The sequence below is a fragment of the Papio anubis genome, chromosome 6 (genome assembly GCF_008728515.1).
Source record: "Papio anubis isolate 15944 chromosome 6, Panubis1.0, whole genome shotgun sequence".
Lineage (NCBI taxonomy): Eukaryota > Metazoa > Chordata > Mammalia > Primates > Cercopithecidae > Papio > Papio anubis.
In genome coordinates this window covers 141,321,858-141,340,892 of record NC_044981.1, presented here as the reverse complement: position 1 = coordinate 141,340,892, position 19,035 = coordinate 141,321,858, and the positions used below count along the sequence as shown (strand labels likewise).

The 19,035-nt window shown below is 37.0% G+C and overlaps 1 long non-coding RNA gene across 1 annotated transcript in view; it reads left to right on the top strand.

Moving 5' to 3' along the window:
• The window catches only part of LOC103884064, a 39,480-nt gene extending 21,207 nt beyond the window's left edge, over positions 1 to 18,273 (top strand). Inside the window, exon 3 of the long non-coding RNA XR_646519.4 lies at positions 10,868 to 18,273. This is a non-coding gene — a long non-coding RNA (uncharacterized LOC103884064). The remainder of the gene's footprint in view (positions 1 to 10,867) is intronic.
• The last annotated feature ends 762 nt before the right edge of the window (positions 18,274 to 19,035 follow it).

The following is a 19,035-nucleotide window of genomic DNA, read 5'->3' as shown; positions in this document are numbered from 1 at the left end:
ATCATCAATAATTAGTAACTGATTGGATATACGTGGAAATAAATGGAGACATCTACCAATTCTAGTTTTGATAAAATCCAGACTTTGCCCCACAAGTATCTGCTACCAAGGAGTCAGATTACAACCCTCAATTTTGCACCCCTCTCCTTCCTGACTCCATGATACACCCTAGTAAAGGAATACCTCTGTCTATAGCCTACTATTCTCTCTCATCTCCATGCACTTCTTTTACAGCCTGCCTTTTATGCTTCTTGGGGAGGTTGCTTCCATTCTCAATTTGACTTAAAACTTCAGAGAGATAATTTCATATTAGAAGTTAAACTTATGTAAATTGCACAACCTTATTTTTACTATTTAGTATAAATGGCAATTAAACTCCATATTCCAAAAGCTTTCCTTAAAAGGAATAGTGACTGGATAAGCTAAATATCTTTAGGTATTTATAAAGCATAGTAAAATATTTAATCAGCAAATGGAATTTGGTGTACATTTCTTATTTTCAGAAAAACTTTCTTTCTGTGTCCATTCTGTGATTTTATCATGTTACCCTTGTAACGGAAAGGAAAAGCTTAATTTGGAAAATTGTATTAGTCCATTCTCATGCTGCAAATAAAGACATACCCAAGACTAGGTAATATATAAAGGAAAGAGGTTTAATGGACTCACAGTCCAGCATGGCTGGGGAGGCCTCACAATCATGGTGGAAGACAAAGGAAGAACAAAGGGATGTCCTACATGGCAGCAGGCAAGCAGGTGTGTGCAGGGGAACTCCGCTTTATAAAAGCATCAGATCTCATGATATTTATTCACTATCATCAGAACAGCATGGGAAAAACCCACCCCCATGATCCAATTACCACACCCTTGGTTCCTCCCATGACACGTGGGGATTATTACAATTCAAGGTGAGAATCGGGTGAGGACACAGTCAAACCATATCTTTCTGCCCCTCACCCCTCCCCAGTCTCATGTCCTCACATTTCAAAACCAATCATGCCTTCCAACAGGCCCTAAAGTTTTAACTCATTACAACATTAACCCAAATGTCCAAGACCAAAGTCTCATCTGAGACAAGGAAAGTCCCTTCTGCCTATGAGCCTGTAAAATCAAAAGCAAGTTAGTTACTTCCTAGATGCAATGAGGGTATAGGCATTGGGTAAATACACCCATTCCAAATGGGAGAAATTGGCCAAAGCAGAGGGGGTACAGGCCCTACGCAAGTCCAAAATCCAGCAGGACAGTCAAATCTGAAAGCTCCAAAATGATCTCCCTAGACTCCATGTCTCACATGCAGGTCACACTGTTGCAAGTGGTGGGTTTCCATCGTCTTGGGCAGCTCCAACCCTGTGGCTTTGCAGGCTACAGCCCTCCTCCTGACTGCTTTCATGGGCTGGCATTTAGTGTCTGTGGCTTTTCCAGGTGCATGATGCAAGCTGTCAGTAGGTCTACCATTCTGGGGTCTAGAGAATGGTGGCCCTTTTCTCACAGCTCCACTAGGCAGTGCTCCAGTGGGTACTCTGTGTAGGGGCTAGCACTCTACATTTCCCTTCCGCACCGCCCTAGTAGAGGTTGTCCATGAGGGCTCTGCCCCTGCAGCACACCTCTGCCTGGACATCAAGGCATTTCTGTACATCCTCTGAAATCTAAGTAGAGATTCCCAAACTTCAATTCTTGCCTTTGTGCACCCACAGCCTCAACACCACTTGGAAGCTGCCAAGGCTTGGGGCTTACACCCTTTGAAGCCACAGACTGAGTTATATCTTGGCCCCTTTTAGCTGTGGCTGAAGCAGCCAGGACACAGGCACCAAGTTCCTAGGCTGCACACAGCAGGGGCCTCTGGGTCTGACCCATGAAACTACTTTTTCCATTTAGGTGTCTGGGCCTGAGATGGGAGGGGCTTCCTGGAAGGTCTCTGACATGCCCTGGAGACAGTTTCCCCGTTGTCTTGGTGATTAACATTGGACTTCTCATTACTTATGCACATTTCTTCAGCAGGCTTGGATTTCTCCCCAGAAAATGGGTTTTTCTTTTCTGTTGCATGGTCAGGCTGCACATTTTTCAGACTTTTATGCTCTGTTTCCTTTTGAACACTTTGCCATTTCTTCCACCAGATACTCTAAACAATCTTTCTCAAGCTCAAATTTCCACAAATCTCTAGGACATGGGCAAAATGCCACCAGTCTCTTTGCTAGAGCATAACAAGAGTCACCTTTGCTGCAGTTATCAACAAGTTCCTCATCTCCATCTCAGACCACCTCAGCCTAGACTTCATTGTCCATATCACAAGCAACATTTTTGTCAAAACCATTCAACCAGTCTCTAGGGTGTCCCAAAGTTTCCCACATTTCCTTGTCTTCTTCTGAGCCCTCCAAACTGTTCCAACCTCTGCTTGTTACCCAGTTCCAAAGTCGCTTCCAAATTTTCGGGTATTTTTACAGCAGCACTCTACTCCATTGGTACCAATTTACTGTATTAGTCCATTCTCATGCTGCTAATAAAGACATACCTAGTCTGGGTAATTTATAAAGGAAAGAGGTTTAGTGGACTCACAGTTCCACATGGCTGGGGAGGCCTCACAATCATGGCAGAAGACAAGGAGGAGCAAAGTGACATCTTACATGGCAGCAGGCAAGAAGACATGGGCAGGGGAACTACCCTTTATAAAACCATCAGATCTCATGAGACTTACTATCACGAGAACAGCATGGCAAAAACTCACCCCCATGATTCAGTTTCCTCCCACTGAGTCCCTCCCATGACACGTGTGGATGATTACGATTCAAAGTGAGATTTGGTTGGGGACACAGAGCCAAACCTTATCAATAATGAAAAAAAAATGTAATGAAGAAATTACACTTTTCACAAATGTGAGCTACTTTTTAAGTTATCCTCAGTACACATCTTCGATTTCTATAAAGTATTTAAAGCAAATACTTTGTATGTAAAACTGCCTTCCATGGAAGATATGTGATTGATTGCCAGGCAAGTGATAAAGACTAGCTTTGACATAGTCTTTTTATTTTTTCATACATGAGAGAACCCCATGTTTGAACTCACTAGTTCAAAGTCCACCTTGTCAGCTAACAATTGTGATTAGAAGAGACTTAATCCCAATGTAACTCCCAGAGGTATGCTGGCAAAAAGAAAACACTGGTGATTCTGCACTTCCTTCACATAAAAATCTATTCTGAAGAGGTTATTATAAGTCTTTTTTCATCCCCTGTATCTTTGAAGAAGTTAGGAATGGTAACTATTACCTTTTTGATTATGAATTTACAAATAAATACTAAGTGGAAAGTGTTCATTTTCCTGGCTCAGTTATGTACAGACAAGGCATATCTTTTTACACTGGTCTACACAAAGCCTAAGTCTTTTTTCTAAGATGTTGGAAAATCAAGTGAAAAACGATTTTAATAGTTCCTGTTCTAATTTTCTCTAAATCTTCTTTCTTTCTTTCTGAAAACATTGAAAGCTAATAAGAAGACATAAAGAGTTTACCTTAGTTTCAGAAAAAGTAAATTCACATGCAATTTATTAGGCATCTACAATCCATTTTAATGACACCTGCATTGGCCAATGCTGCCTCCTAACAATGAAATTATCCAAAATTTCTGTGTCCTCTATGTCAAAAAGATAAACTCAAACACCTGTTTAGGGCAAAAATACAGTTTCCCTACAAACATATAACTATGGAAACAAACAAAGTCTTTGGAAGGAAAAAATGATTGATAGTGCTCAGTATGCTGGAGCATGACAGCCTGGTTATCCTGGCTCCACTGTCAGATGTCTAGGATGGCTAATTTCATTCAGAACCTGATGCCCTCTTTTGAGAGAAGAACATCTCAGACAGACCCTTGCAGCCAGTGTCTTTCACTGTAAGACTCAGGATAACCACCAACCCAATTTCACTGATCTCTGGTCTCCAGCACTTTCTTTCTGCTGTCAGTTTCCTTGACATTCCACAAGTGGAACCAGAATTCAGATTTGTTTCATTTAGATCAAAGGTCGGCAAACTTTTTCTGTAAAAGTCCAGATAATGGGGCCGGGTGCGGTTGCTCACGCCTGTAATCCCAACACTTTGGGAGGCCGAGGCGGGCGGATCACGAGGTCAGGAGATGGAGACCATCCTGGTTAACACGGTGAAACTCTGTCTCTACTAAAAATACAAAAAATTAGCTGGGAGTGGTGCCAGGCGCCTGCAGTCCCAGCTACTCGGGAGGCTGAGTCAAGAGAATGGTGTGAACCCGGGAGGCGGCACTTGCAGTGAGCAGAGATCATGCCACTGCACTCCAGTCTGGGTGACACAGTGAGACTCCGTCTCAAAAAAAAAAAAAAAAAAAAAAAGGTCCAGATAATGAATTTTTTAAGCTTTGTGGGCAAAGAGGCAAAATCATGGAAATTACATAGATGTTACATAATCAGAGAGAAAACAAATTTCCACATACTTTTTAATTGATGAAATTAAAATATAATAACAATTATAATTGAGTACTACAGCATTCAAGTTATTTTGAGTACTACAAAATATGTATTTTTTTTAACTTTTTTACTTTGTACCCAAATGAGCTGAAATAATTTTAATACAAGTCTAATAATGAGAAGAATGGAGTTCTCTCTTTTGGGAGTTGCAGGTTTGCTTAACTGAAATTCATAGTGTTTTTTCTTATCAAAATCAGTTACAAATATCATCTGTTAATGCTATCCATAATGAACTTTTATGTATTTCATATTCCAAAACATCTTTTAGCACAGATGGCACTGCCAAATACTGTTATCAATCAACCAGCATATGATTATAATCATAATTAAAACTTGAAATACATTAACACACTCCTGTTAGATTCTTTTGATATTTGGCTTTTAGTACGTCACTACATTTTGGATGAGTAAGTTCTAATTGAAGGTTAGGTGAAAGCTTCTCAATGTCTTAGTGAAATATATTTTGAAATATGAAATTTCCTTTTCATTTGCATCTAGGTCTAAAGAGTTCTGCTGAAACTGTAGTTTGAGTTCAAAGAACATATCCACTAAATATTCATATAAGGATGAAAATCTTGACTGTTGCTTTAACTTTTGCCAACACGTGGTTCAAAATTGTCATTGAAAAATATTAGTTGCAAAAATGACTTCATTGCAGTATCATTCACATATAAACTCTAAATTCCCTTGTAATTTTAGATTGAATTAAGTAATCAAGTCTGCAGTAACAGAAAATTTCCAAAGCTGTTTAGTATTAAATAATGCTGATTTGGGGCAATTATTCATGTTCAAGACAATGTCAAAAGCTTAGTAAAATTGTCCAAATAAGCCATTTTCTGCTCTACACTTTTTTTTTTCCATCATTAATTATAACACATCTTAGCAGATACCACTTCAGATTTTACTGAATTGTTGCTTTCTCATTTTTTGGGGGAAAATACTCTCTCCTGTAATTATTCCACATGAGCTATTTATATACACTAATTCTTCAGTCGTCTCAAACTTGGCATTAATTCCTCAAGTGAAAAATAACTCAGCACTATTGGTAACCCCTGTTAACTTACCAAGAGCCAAAAATAACCACTAAACACAATTTGCTTTGTTTATTAATTGACTATTGACATTGCTCCCAATGTCCTCAACTCTTTGAACTGTTATTCTCATTAAAAGGCTAATAATCTTCAGTAGAGTTTTCTCTAGGCAGATATTAACTATAGCTGCAATCAAATGTGATTTAATTAATTCACCATTTGTAAATGAATTTCCTTGCTTAACAAATGAGCAATGTAGACATGTACTTTGGTCACAGTCAGATTTTCATTTTTTATTTTTGTGAAGAAATTCTGCTGTGACAAAATAGTCCATGTTACATTTTTTTTATTACCTTTTCTGTGAGTTGGGAGAATACTGTAGTGCATGCATAGTTTTTGGTGACGCTGATGTATGTTGCATTTTATCACAGCTGTAGTGTCACTGCATAATAAATATAACCCTTCACAATTGAATTCAATAATAAAATAACCTACATTCCATTGTGCCTCAGAGGTGCAACTTTCAGAGCCCCATTTTCTCTTCTTCTTTTGACATAATAAATATCCATTGATAATTTATAAAAATTACATTATGGTGGAGCAATATGCATGACATATTGAAATACTGCTGAGTTACATTTGAAATATTGTTGAGTTACAATTGCATCACTGTGATCTGTAGTACATTGAGCAGGAGTGTGAAGCCATGAGAGTGTCACATATGGTTTCTGTTGTCATTACTTAACTTTGCCAGTATAGCACAAAAGCAATGGTATATAGTATATGAACAAATGAGTGTGGCTGTGTTCCAATATTATTTTATCTATAGATAATGAAATTTGAATTTCATATCATTTTCAAGTGTCACCAGATATTATCTTTTTGAGTTAATTTCAACCACTTAAAAATGTTGAAAAAAAAAAAAACCAGCTGGGTGCATTGGCTCATGCCTGTAATCCCAGCACTTTGGGAGGCTGAGGTGGGCAGATCACAAGATCAGGAGTTTGAGACTGGCCTGGCCAATATGGTGAAGGCTTGTCTCTACTTAGCCAGGCATGGTTGTGGGTGCCTGTATTCCCAGTTGCTCGGGAGGCTGAGGCAGGAGAATTGCTTGAACCCGGGAAGTGGAGGTTGCAGTGAGCCAAGATTACACCATTGCACTCCAGCCTTGGCAACAGAGAAGACTCTGTCTCACAAAAAAAAAAAAAAAGTTAAAAACCATTCTTAGCTCATGGATGTACAGAAAGAGGCAAAGGGCCAGGGCCAGGTTTAATCCATGGGTCACAGTTTGCAATCCTATTTAGATCAAAAGTTTCACATTGCTGCCATTTCTATTTTCATTCATTAAAAAGGAGGAGGAGGAGAAAGACGAGGAGGAGGGAAAAGAGGAGGAGGAAAAGAAGGATAATTTTTAAATGTCTGAGCTACTTAATCTTACTCCTGTCCATGTTGTGGAGAGAAGGAGAGAGAGAGGAGGAGAGAAAGGAGTAGGGGGAAGATTAGGTATTTATGTACATCTCACTAAAGCCAGCTCCTTGTGGTCATAGTTCACTTTCTATCTCTAGAATCACACTTGAGCCCTTTGTGACTCTAGTTTTATACTGAGAATATGAAATAACTCACTTCTATAGTCCCAAAGTCATATTTAGAATAAATGGTTTAGGATTATTAGTCATACAAATATTTACTGACTTGTTCTCCATACCTCAATATAAACCATAAAATGAAGCAGCGAAATGTTCATAAATATTCAAATGTCTGGGTTGCTCATTCTTATCCATGTCCACATTGTGGGTATACATTTTTGAACATGTGTTATATATAAACTGTAGCTCTCTCCATCTCTACGTCTGCTCTCAAAGACATCCTTAGGAAGGAGAAATCATATGGAATTTGATTGAAATACTACTTTGCAGGAAGGGAAAGTAAGACTAAGCAATTTACACTTAGTATGATGTCTTTTGTAATGACACCACACTCAGTGGGGCATAAAAGAAAAAAAAAGCTTCTTAGAAAAATAATGGTGGAGTCTATTGTCCTAAAAAGGACAGGACAAAATAAAGCTAAGTAACCATAGCCTTTCATTTCACATATGCATATATATGTGTGTGTGTGTGTGTGTGTATCTGTTGTGAGAGAGATATATATATATATCTGTTGTGAGATATATATATATATATCTGTTGTGAGATATGTATATATCTGATGTGAGATATATATATATCTGATGTGAGATATACATATATATCTGTTGTGAGATATACATATATATATCTGTTGTGACAGAGATATACATATCTGTTGTGAGACATATATATCTATTGTGAGACTATATATGTATCTGTTGTGAGATATATATATGTTGTGAGATATATGTATGTATCTGTTGTGGGATATATATATATCTGTTGTGAGACATATATATACACACACACATTTGCTTTGTGAGATTTCGTTTTATAATCCTAGTGACCACTTTGATGAAGATTAACTGTCAGATGATCTAGAGTGAAAAAAAGCAAGTTTTCTTTTGGAGGATTTACTGAACCTGAACTGAAACTCTTACCTACTTATAATCATGTAATTAGAATGCATCCCATCTTCCTGAACAAATGAGATTCTTATAAACATTTGAACAAAGTCAGAGGTGTCATTTGAGTTGGTAGGCATGGAATAGACCAAAAAGGGAAACTTCTTACTGCTGAGGAAAGTGATTAGATTTCCGAAAAAGGGGTAAAGGATTGAAATAAGAAACATGAAAAAGGACTTCTTTAGGAAAATGTGATTTTTCAAATTAAAGAGGGAAATTGTGAAGGAGGATATTTTGCGAGGACGTCTAAGTGTGGAAATATAAAGTAACTACATTAACTACACTGAAAACAGTTCCAATTTTCTTCTTTCTTGTTGTATTACCACCTAGAAATTTGCCCATCTCCTTATGACCTTTGCATATCAACATGTTTAATTTGGTGGAGGCTGATAATTGAAGGTGGTGGAGGTTAGGAGGATACACTGAGAAATGGACAGAAGAGACAATAGGGTATCCTTTCAGTGGAGTATGGGGTGATTTTAGATAATCAATCACCCCATTTTGGGGGGATAATCCAATTTAAGAGTATACTAAGATATTTTGCTACTCAATAGGGGTAGGAAACTGATCACTTATAGGAAACTACAGGTAATTCAGATGAATCTTTTCCATAACTATGCAAATGAAATTGATCCTTTAGAAATGCAATCAGTTTAAACGTTTATATTATATTTCATAGTCTCAGTGTGATTCACAGTCCACATGTGACCCAGAGATTCATTCCAGAGTCCTAAAAGGTCAAAACTATTTACATAATAATACTATGATATATCTGCCTTTTTCACTTTTATTCTTTCACAAGTTTACAGTGGAGTTGTCCAGCTACAGACATATGATATCACCACAGATGATTGCCAAGGCAAATATGAGATTCCAGATGTTTTCTATTAAGCCAGACATTAAGGAGACTTGCAAAAATGTAAAACAGTGCCACCCTTCTCACTACATTTGTGTCAGTTTTAGAAAATATGACCAATTTTCATAAATATATTACTTAAATTATAATATAAAGTACTGTCTGCCACCTCAAGATTATATTGTCATTATATTTCTTCTAGTATTTCAGTGTTTCAATTTTCTATTATGAATTTTTAGTACATTTGGAATTTACTCTGCCATATGCATGAGGTAGGGATCTAACTTTTTTTTTCAAGCCATTAGCCAGCTCGTTTACTAAATAATCTTTACTTTCTCAATCATTGTAAATGGCATCTCTGTCATATATTAGAGTCTTTTATATACTTATATGTTTCTGGATCTTCTAGTGTATTACATTAATTTGCCTCTATCCTAATACCAGTAATAAACTCTAAAAATTATTAAGATTGGCCAAGTGCGGTGGCTCAAACCTGTAATCCCAGCACTTTGGGAGACCAAGGTGGGCCGATCATGAGGTCAGGAGATCGAGAGCATCCTGGCTAACATGGTGAAACCCCATCTCTACTAAAAATACAAAAAAAAAAAAAAACTTAGCCAGGCGTGGTGGCGGGTGCCTGTAGTCCTAGCTACTTGGGAGGCTGAGGCGGGAGAATGGTGAACTCAGGAGGTGGAGCTTGCAGTGAGCCTAGATGGCGCCACTGCACTCCAACCTGGGTGACTGAGCAAGACTCTGTCTCAGAAAAAATAAAAATAAAAATAAGATTGTATAATATATTTTAATGTATAGTACAGCAAGGAAACCCTCACTATTCTTTTTCCCATTTCTTTCCCAAAAAACATTCCTCTTAAAGAAAGCAAATATGTTCAAAAATTGCAAGTAAATATATAAATTATGTGTAAGCTGTTAGCAAAGCGTTGAATAGTCTTTAGATGGAGTTGAAACTCAGTCTACTAAAACCCCAAAACCCATAATGAGCAACTACTATGTGCCACATAGGTGCTTTTTAAAGCTTTAACAAGTGCTTTTTATTAACATATATGTTGGTTTTGGTATAACAATTTTTTCTTAGCATCTCAACTCATATTTTAGTCTTGCATGGAATATAAGATATCCAAAAAGTATTAATGTATCATTTCAAAATTTATCTATATTTAATTTTTCCCAAATCACAAGCCACTATTTTTATAATTAACTTTTAGTTTGAAAAGAACAAGAGGTCAAATATATTTTTCATTTTCAGCAAGATTGCTTTCTGGTGTGCTAATTATAAGAATTATTGTTGTTCAAAAACAAGTAGTACAAGTTTCTCTGTTCCATTTTGGGTGATTAGGTTGTCAGGATTATGTAGAAACTTGGAAGTTTCCTCACCTATTCCTTTGTAACAGCAGTGAAGAATGGCTTGATAAGAGACAACACAAATTGGCAATGTCATAAAAGATTTCATTCTCTAAAATCGTATGTTAATTTTTTGTATAAAAGATGATACATATTAACAAATAACTACCTTAGGTGTAAACAAATGAAGAAAAGCAGCAACAGTAATAGCTGTACCATTTTAGGAACATTTGAATGACTATTCTATAGTTCCCTGTCATTCAAATTATTCATCCATTTATTTGTACTAAATATTTTGTTAATGTCTCTTTTAAAAGATTTCAATGGTTTTTCTCTTCTTTTTAGTTTAATTTATGTAGTATGAAGCTACATATATAATGTCTATATGTTTCTTTATACAAATGTTTCTTTTCTCAGTTCTTCAGGCTTTCTATGTAAAATGCCTGAGCATAGCTAAGTTATTCTACATTTTATTGCCTTTGAAATTCCAAGAAAGGTTTCCTGTATTCTGTTGGTCCTTTTTCACTTTCTTTCTGTTCTTTTTCCCCTCAGATTCTCCTGGGCAGTAATATCCAATAACCATGAAGACATCTGATATTTCCAGAGAGAGGATTTTCTTGTTGCGGGGCGGGGGGGAAACAACAAAAGACCTTTTTGGAAACAGGAAATCATTTTAAGTTGACCACATTTAGCATTCCAAAGCTAGAAGCTTTGGAAAGTTTTATTTTATTGCTTTTTGATGTCAGCCTAATGTAGGGTTCCATACTTAGTCTGGATGTCTTTCTTAGAATTACTTTAGAAAGCGATGCATAAAAACGTCCTGCAGAATGCAGCCTTATGTATGCACCAATAGTTCTACCCACCTGTCGATCTAGTTCCTCCTAAATAAGCTTTGTATGTAAAACAAGAGTTATATATTGCAAACAAATTCAACGAGTGATAATAAGCAATGATTTATAGTATAAGATGAAGAAAACTATACTGATACTCTGTGATAATTATTTTAATATACATTTGGATTTATGGACTTGCTTCTAGATATGTAAATTACTTCTATGAATTATAAAATGTTTAGAAGACAAGAAACATAACACAATTATAATATATTAATTTAGTTTATTTAGAGATAATTGACATTACTTTGACCCAAGTTATCCATGTTTAAGTCATAGAATTCATAGAAAATGGATTGAAATACAATTAAAGAGAGATAGATAACATTCCCTCTATATTTTGTTTGCTTCTCTGTACTCAAAATGTGAAATCTCAGACAACAGAGAAGAAAATTAGTAAATCACCTTTTTTTCCAATTTTTAAATTTTTGGTTGCAATGGGCAGAACTTGTGGAGAAAGTTGAAACACAGGCTAAGTGCTCATCATTTTTGGAAGTTCTTTTTTAATGCATTCTAGGATCACTTAAGTTCCTTTTACATGACCATATTGGGAAACTAAAAGAAAGCCAAAGATACATCAGCATTTATTTCCTATATGTATCATGTATACATGAGGCAGATAAAGAATTACCATCTCCTCTGGTGAACTGAATTTGTACTTGCCTAAGAGAGAATGAATGACTCTACAATAAAACACTCCAAGACTTGAGCATCCTGGCATCAATAACAGTCAAGAGAGCTCACCCAAAGGGAAAGTGGAGTCCAGCACACTGTAATCTGCTTCCAGCCATGAAAGGCACTGAAGAGAACATCAGGCCCTGCGTTATTACATAGGTCAAATTCCCAGTGCTACTATGGGGAGCTCTGAACACAGTGGTTGTCTGGAGGAGCTCCAGGGGAAGTGCCTCTCCTTACCCCACTGTATGTTCTTGTCACAGAAATCCCATCTGTAGTATTCACTATTGTATCCACAGTGTGTACAACATTGTGATGCCCAATGAATTGAGAATATAATAAATGTTATAAACTGACCCATAGTGATAATCACACTAGCATTCCAGTCTCAAAGAGACCCAGGGTCAAACGGAAGATTTTAAAGGGCTCTACTGGGAGATGACCATCATAGGAGCTATGCCTGGCAAGAATCCACTAGTAACCACAAGTCACTGAGTACAGAGGGAAGTGTGAGAGACAGCAGAAGGAGACCTGCCTTGACTTGCATCTTTTGCTAACCGAAATTGCCTTTGAAAGCATAAACCCCAAAGCATAGTTCTCTGCTCTCTGCTGTGTTGGAAAGTTTTTAAGTGACAGATTTGGAATTGAAGGGACAAAGGGAAAAGTATAGAAAAAGCAGATGACTCATGTGTACCACTCAATTTAGAGCAATGTAGCATGCACCTTTTGTGGATTCACTACGAGTTTGGCAAAGTTGTTAATCCACATCTCTTTGTGCCTCAGTTTTACACATCTGTAACTTCAGTTGTCAGCTCTCTGAGGTTTGCTGGGAAGGACTGACTTAACCTACATAAACCTAGGTTATACCAGAACCAATGATTCCATAATTGAAGAAATTTTTAAGATCACTACATTGCTCTGGGTTAATTACACAAGGACATGCCTAAACATGGTTCAGAGTATCCATTTCATATTTTTTTCCTGAAGCATTCCCTGGCTAGAAACTATATTCATGTTCATTTTTCTCCAGTTCATTCCCTCACACTAGGTACTTCCATTCAAAAAAGATCCATCTATGTAAAGGTCATTTTCATTATATTACAGTGAAATTCATTCCAGGAATAGCCGGTATTCACAGGTGTTGCAGGTGGATTTCCTGCCGAGGAGTCATATTCTCCTAAAAGGAGGTTACCAGTTTCAAGGAAAGCAAGCTCTGCTAGCTGAACTGACAAGTCCTGAAATGGGTATTGTCAGGTGAAATAGTCTTCTTCATCCTAAACCACTGTTTACCAAAGGATGTGGACTGCCTATTGAAAATTACAGCCTCAGAGTTTCCTTAGACTATGCTAGAGGCAGCTTTTCCAAGTTCAGTGTTCTCAGTGTGCCAGCTTAACCTCTTAAATTCATACTCTGTGCTAAGTGAGAGTCCCGTGTAAATACTCTTGGCTACTCTTTTTTGTTTTTTTTCCTGTAGAATCCACATCTTTACACTTAAAAATGAGTTTTCTGGGATTGCGAACTGCTCGATCATTGGAAATGTGTTCAGAGAACTAATCAAATAAAAAAATGATTGCTGTAATAAATTTAATATAAAACCTCGAGACTGTGTCTGATTTCTTGCAAATGAACTGAGGTGGATAACAACGTCAACCTCTGTATGCTGAGATTTCTTGCTACTGCCAGGAAGGTGATGTCTTTCCTTAGCCAAAATTCTATTTTACTTATTAATGAAAATTCTGGAAGATATAGAAAATTAGAATGAAAAAGGAAACATTCATAATCTTATATTCACAGTCAACTATATTGATATGTTTATATTTGTCTGTCTAGCAAAATCCACTTTCTATGTATGTGTTCTGTGTTCTCTGCAGTTATATTGTCAAGCTAATACTTATGGAGCATTTGTTAGCCATAATCCCTAGATTTTCCACTTATTACTTTGTTTTGTCCTCACCCAAATCCTATTAATTAGTTTTATATTTTATGGATAAGGAAACCAAAGTTCAGATAAGTCCAGTGAAAGCCCCTTACCACAAAGTTAGTAATGAAAGGATTGAGATTCACATCCATGTCTGTCTGGGTTCAATAACCATCTGTTAACTCTTACTTTGTGTTGCTAATAGCGTAAGGAATGTGTCAAACACAAAAATGTTTGAGAATGGATCATCCCCAACAATAACAACCACTTTTTTAAGAGCAAAAATACTGAGTTGCATTCCTTGAAAAATGTTAATGTGTGCATTTATGGTTATATTCAACAAGGCTAGAGACCACTGAGACCTAAATATCTTTCTAAAGCAAATGTCGCCTTTCATAGTCAGAGATATTTGGCAACCCTAACAGAGTCACATGTGTTCATTTCTTCCATGTGCAGAAGCAAACAGATGTGTATACACTGCAAAGCACAAAGGAGCTTGTCCTGGAGACTGTTTTGTCCCAAACGTGATATTCAAGTCCCCTGGGGAAGTATTAAGTCATTGGCATTGTATGCAGTTCTAGCAAGACCTCAAGGGGTTTTAGTAGTTTTGGTAAAAAACATATGGATAATTATTAGGAAACAGCATAAAGCCCAAATATACTTACTTTGACTTAAAAAGAATTGGAATAATTGGATTCAGATTTTCCCGATGACAAGGGTGATTATATACAGTTTAGCTTGAGCTCAGGAGTTAGGTGACACATGTTGAAAATCACACCTGTATCAACACCTGTTCTTTGCCTTTCTTCCTCTGAAAAGTCGGGATAATAACACTTTTGAGCACCATTATGAGACAGAGAGTGCATAATCCATGTAAAGTACTCAGGACTGGGCCTGACTCAGAGTTTGCATTTAAGAAATGCTAGCAATTCAACACTAGAACAGATTAGTTAATGGAATCCTTACCTTAAGCATATTTTTTTCTTTCTTTGTAATGGGTTTTGTATAGTATAGTATTTTTCATCTTTCAGTGTATGACTTAAAATTCTAGAAAAAAGCTCTAGACATACATAATTTTAAAACATTGTTTGTAGGCTTTCGTGTCATTTTTCTTTATACCAGACTTAAGTCTTCATGATTTGATTCAACATTAAGAGCTCTCACGCTCTTTTCTCTTTTGCATCTGTTGCCCAAGTCATTTAAAATACTGATCATATACCTTTATTCTGTTGATTAGCTTTGTATCTCTCTGATCTTATAGTATCAAGTCATTTTTTTCTCTGTGTTTTTAATACTTTATAGAGAAAACTCCAAATCGCAGTGTTTAAAACTGCAAAACTAAAGTGATTAGATACAGAAAAAACGAGTAAGCCAAATGAGCATTAGAGAATCAGAAAAGAAGCCTGTATGCCTTCATATTGCCCCTTAGTTGGTATGTGACCTTGGGCAAATCACTCATGATTTCCTGGTTCAGCTTTCTTGTCTGTAAAATGGAGATTATAATATCTGTCAGGCCTTTCTCAAAGGATATTGTGAAACAAGATATCAAATGTAAAAACCCTCTGTGTACTCTATAGATTGAGGGCATGAAAGCTTGTTTATTTAAGCTGTGGGATATGCGAAAGCTCTATGTGCAAAAGTGCACATGACATTGTATGGGCTCCTGATGCAGGCACTGTGCTATGATCTGGGGTTTTGCAACATGGTAGCAGCTTTCCAGGAAAGGGAGTTTGCAACTCTTAAGTAGAATCCGATGAGAGCCAAATAAGTGATCTTGAGAGTGTGTACTCTAGGTGTCCAGGGAAGGAAAGGAGAACCGGGGACCAACTGAGCTCTTAGGAAACACCTACAAAAGAGGTGGGTTTCTGACCCTTGCAGTAAATATTGGATAGGATGGAAATAAACGGAGGACAGAGGAGGTGTTCCAGATGGGCGGAACAGCCAGATCAAATATATACAGTGGTGGAAGAGCACAACGGCTGAGCAATGGACTGATTTGAATGAGTCAGAACCTTCCTGTGGGGAAGTGATGAGAGATGAAACTGGCAAGGCTGAGAGAGGCTCAATGGGAGGCCAAGATAATGATGCACTTGGTTAACACATCACATTTGAAACGAAGGCCACTGAAGGGTTTCTGAATAGGAGAGTGACGTGGTAAAAATTGTGAACTCGAGCTTCAGACAAACCCATTTTTAATCCAAATTGGCCTTTTAGCCAATATTTTCTTAGGCAACACTTACTGGACACACATGGTACAGTGGAAAAAGTGTGAGACTCGGAGTCAACGGAGGATCTTTGGAATGTAAGGCCTCTTTTCTGGACCTACCTTTGGGCCAGCGTGGCAGGCAAAGCCATTGCCTCATATCCTGCTCTTTCCCAACTCTTCTGGAAACATTCCGGCCACATTCTTGCTTCATTGAATTTCTACCAGTGTTCTCCAGGTTAAGAGTACAAAAAAAGATTAAAAGCTGTTTTCACTGAAAAGTCTTCAAAGAGATTTGAAACTGTCCTGCCTGGTATTAATTCTTTTTCTATTCCTTGATTGCTCAGTCTTGTTTTGTTGGTCATGCTGCCTTTCAGCATTGAGTGTGCTATTACATCACAATTAGAAGCATATGATTACATTTTAAATGACCATTTCCTGTCCAGATTCATCACTAAAATGGCCTTTAACGTTAGTAAATTCCAACCCACGTCTAATGTTATTTTAACATCAGATACATTCTTACTATTTAGAATTATCTTAAGCCACGCTTTTACATGGAGAGTTTGAAAATCTTTTTTTTTTATGTGCAGAAGCTCATGTTAATGATGTCTTTGGCCCTTTGTGGGCCAGAAATATTCGGTTTTGAAGGCATTGGTGGATTTCACATAGATTATTTAGGTTATGACATGCTAGCGATAAGATTTTTCTTTTAAGCAGGGAAAATAGATTCATTTTGTCCATCTGCACTCTGTTTCTCAGAACTGAAAAGAGGACTAAACTTAAGCTTTTACATATTGCTTGATTTTTATCTTGGCCTCTAGAGAGTGGCAGAAACTTGTCACTCCATATACACGTGGAGATTTGGAACCAGCATTTTTAAAATCGTGCTCCACATAACCTAATTAGTACACAAAGGACAAGTCTGCTATAACTGCTGAGCCAATAAACAGGACTGAGTAGAGTCTCCTAGCAAAATGATCAATATGGTATCCCCTTAAAGTATAAAATTGAATTGTTGGGAGCCTAAATCACTACAGTAGAGAATCAACCATCTCAGTTTCTATTTCTTTCTTTCTCATAGACATTAAATATAACTTTAGTTGAATTGTATCCATTTCAAGAATGTATTATTTTTCACATTGTGAAATGATATAGATATTTTATGTCCCAAATAATCATGGACTGACTATGGATCAATGTGAGATAGTTGGAAAACAAGTAAACAATGGTGGAAATGCCTATGGCAATTTGAGTCTGGAAACCATGATAATATTGCCATCTGAGTTTTAAGTTGTTATAAATGAGAATGGATCTAGAACAGTGTTACTATGAATTTATTCCCCATGCCATAATCAGTAACATTTTATAGATAAAAAAGGATGTTTCAAAATGATCTTTTAGGGTAGTTACCTTGTAGTTTATTGTTCTTACAATAAAAATGCTCAGACCTTAAATTTTCTGAAACTGAACTAGATGGTCAACATGCGTTCCTCAATTTTCAACTAAATTGGTTATGCTCTGTTATGATATCTCTTTGGAGAATCATTCAGATAAACCCACTCTCTGTTTCAAATAAAAGTTTGAGGTAATTAAAAGAGATTTTTATAAAAACAACTCTAAGCCCTGTTAAGAAAATCAGGAATCATTACTGACATGAGATATTTAAAAAAACCTCATGAACTCCTTACAAGAATAAAGATATCTCTTGCTACTTTTTGAAAGCCATACTTTAAATTGCATTTGCAAAGCCAGCACTTCCCCCAGATGATGAAATAAATTGAAAACGGAATGTTTTCAATCAAAGAAAGAATTCTCATGCTGGAAGGGAGAGGAAATGGAAAGATACCATTCTTAGGATTATACTTAATTCCAAGTACAGTTATCAAGTCTCACCTTTTAAACTCAAGAAGTCATTAATATTTGTACATGCCTATGACATAGTCTAATGATAAAAAAAGACATGGTCACTGGTTATATTCGTATTTGGGGGGGAAAGTGACTGTATATTTGTACATACATAAAAGTATGAGAATGGATATGTAATAGCAGAGTGCATGTTAAGAACATAAAAATAAGCGTACATTTTACTACTGTCACAAGAGTGTACACATAAATTAAAAACTAGAGTCTATGAATTAAACCAGATAGTTCAAGAAAAGATAATGTTGTATCATTTGGAAGAAGGATAGGGCCGGGGGTGTTGGTTTACACCTGTAATCCCAGCACTTTGGTAGGCTGAGGCTGTCAGATCTCCTGAGGTCAGGAGTTCGAGACCAGCCTGGTCAATATGGCAAAACTCTGCCTCTACTAAAAATACAAAAATTAGCCAGGCATGGTGGTGCACACCTGTAGTCCCAGCTATTTGGGAGGGAGGCTGAGGCATGAGAATTCCTTGAACCTGGGTGGTGAAGGCTGCAGTGGGCCAAGATGTCACCACTGCACTCCAGCCTGGGTGATAGGAAAGCGGTTTTGCAGAGAGGAAGGAAACAAATACCATTGTGTCATTTGCCTCTGTGTGACCCCTCGAGCCACTCTCCCTCATCTATCTGTCCTTGGCCTCAAAAATGGACCTGCATTGGTCACATCCACAGACCTCCCATGTCCTCTGGCTCTGTACTGTTTCATTTGAGGTTCTATTCACTTCTCCCTTTCCTCAACACTTTTGGATTAAGAGTGGTAACAGTTTACTGCTGCTGGCCACATGGTGATTCACTTCCTCTCCACTCAAACATTCATAATCTGTTACTTTTTAAATAAATACTCATCTAATTATTTCTATTCTGCTGGGACTTTGGCTGATACATTCATTGGTACTAGAAGTGGCCCCAGGAAACAGATCTCTTGAAAGGAGATCGTAGGATTCATACATCATATCTTTGAGGAGTATAGAGATATTTTTTTTTTTTTTTTTTTTTTTTTTTTGCTGTGGGTGGGAGGAATCAGATAGGGTATATGGCATATGAGAGCATCATAAATATTCAAGTTATCTCTGGTGGTTGCACATGGGATAATGTGCTAGCAGAGATCA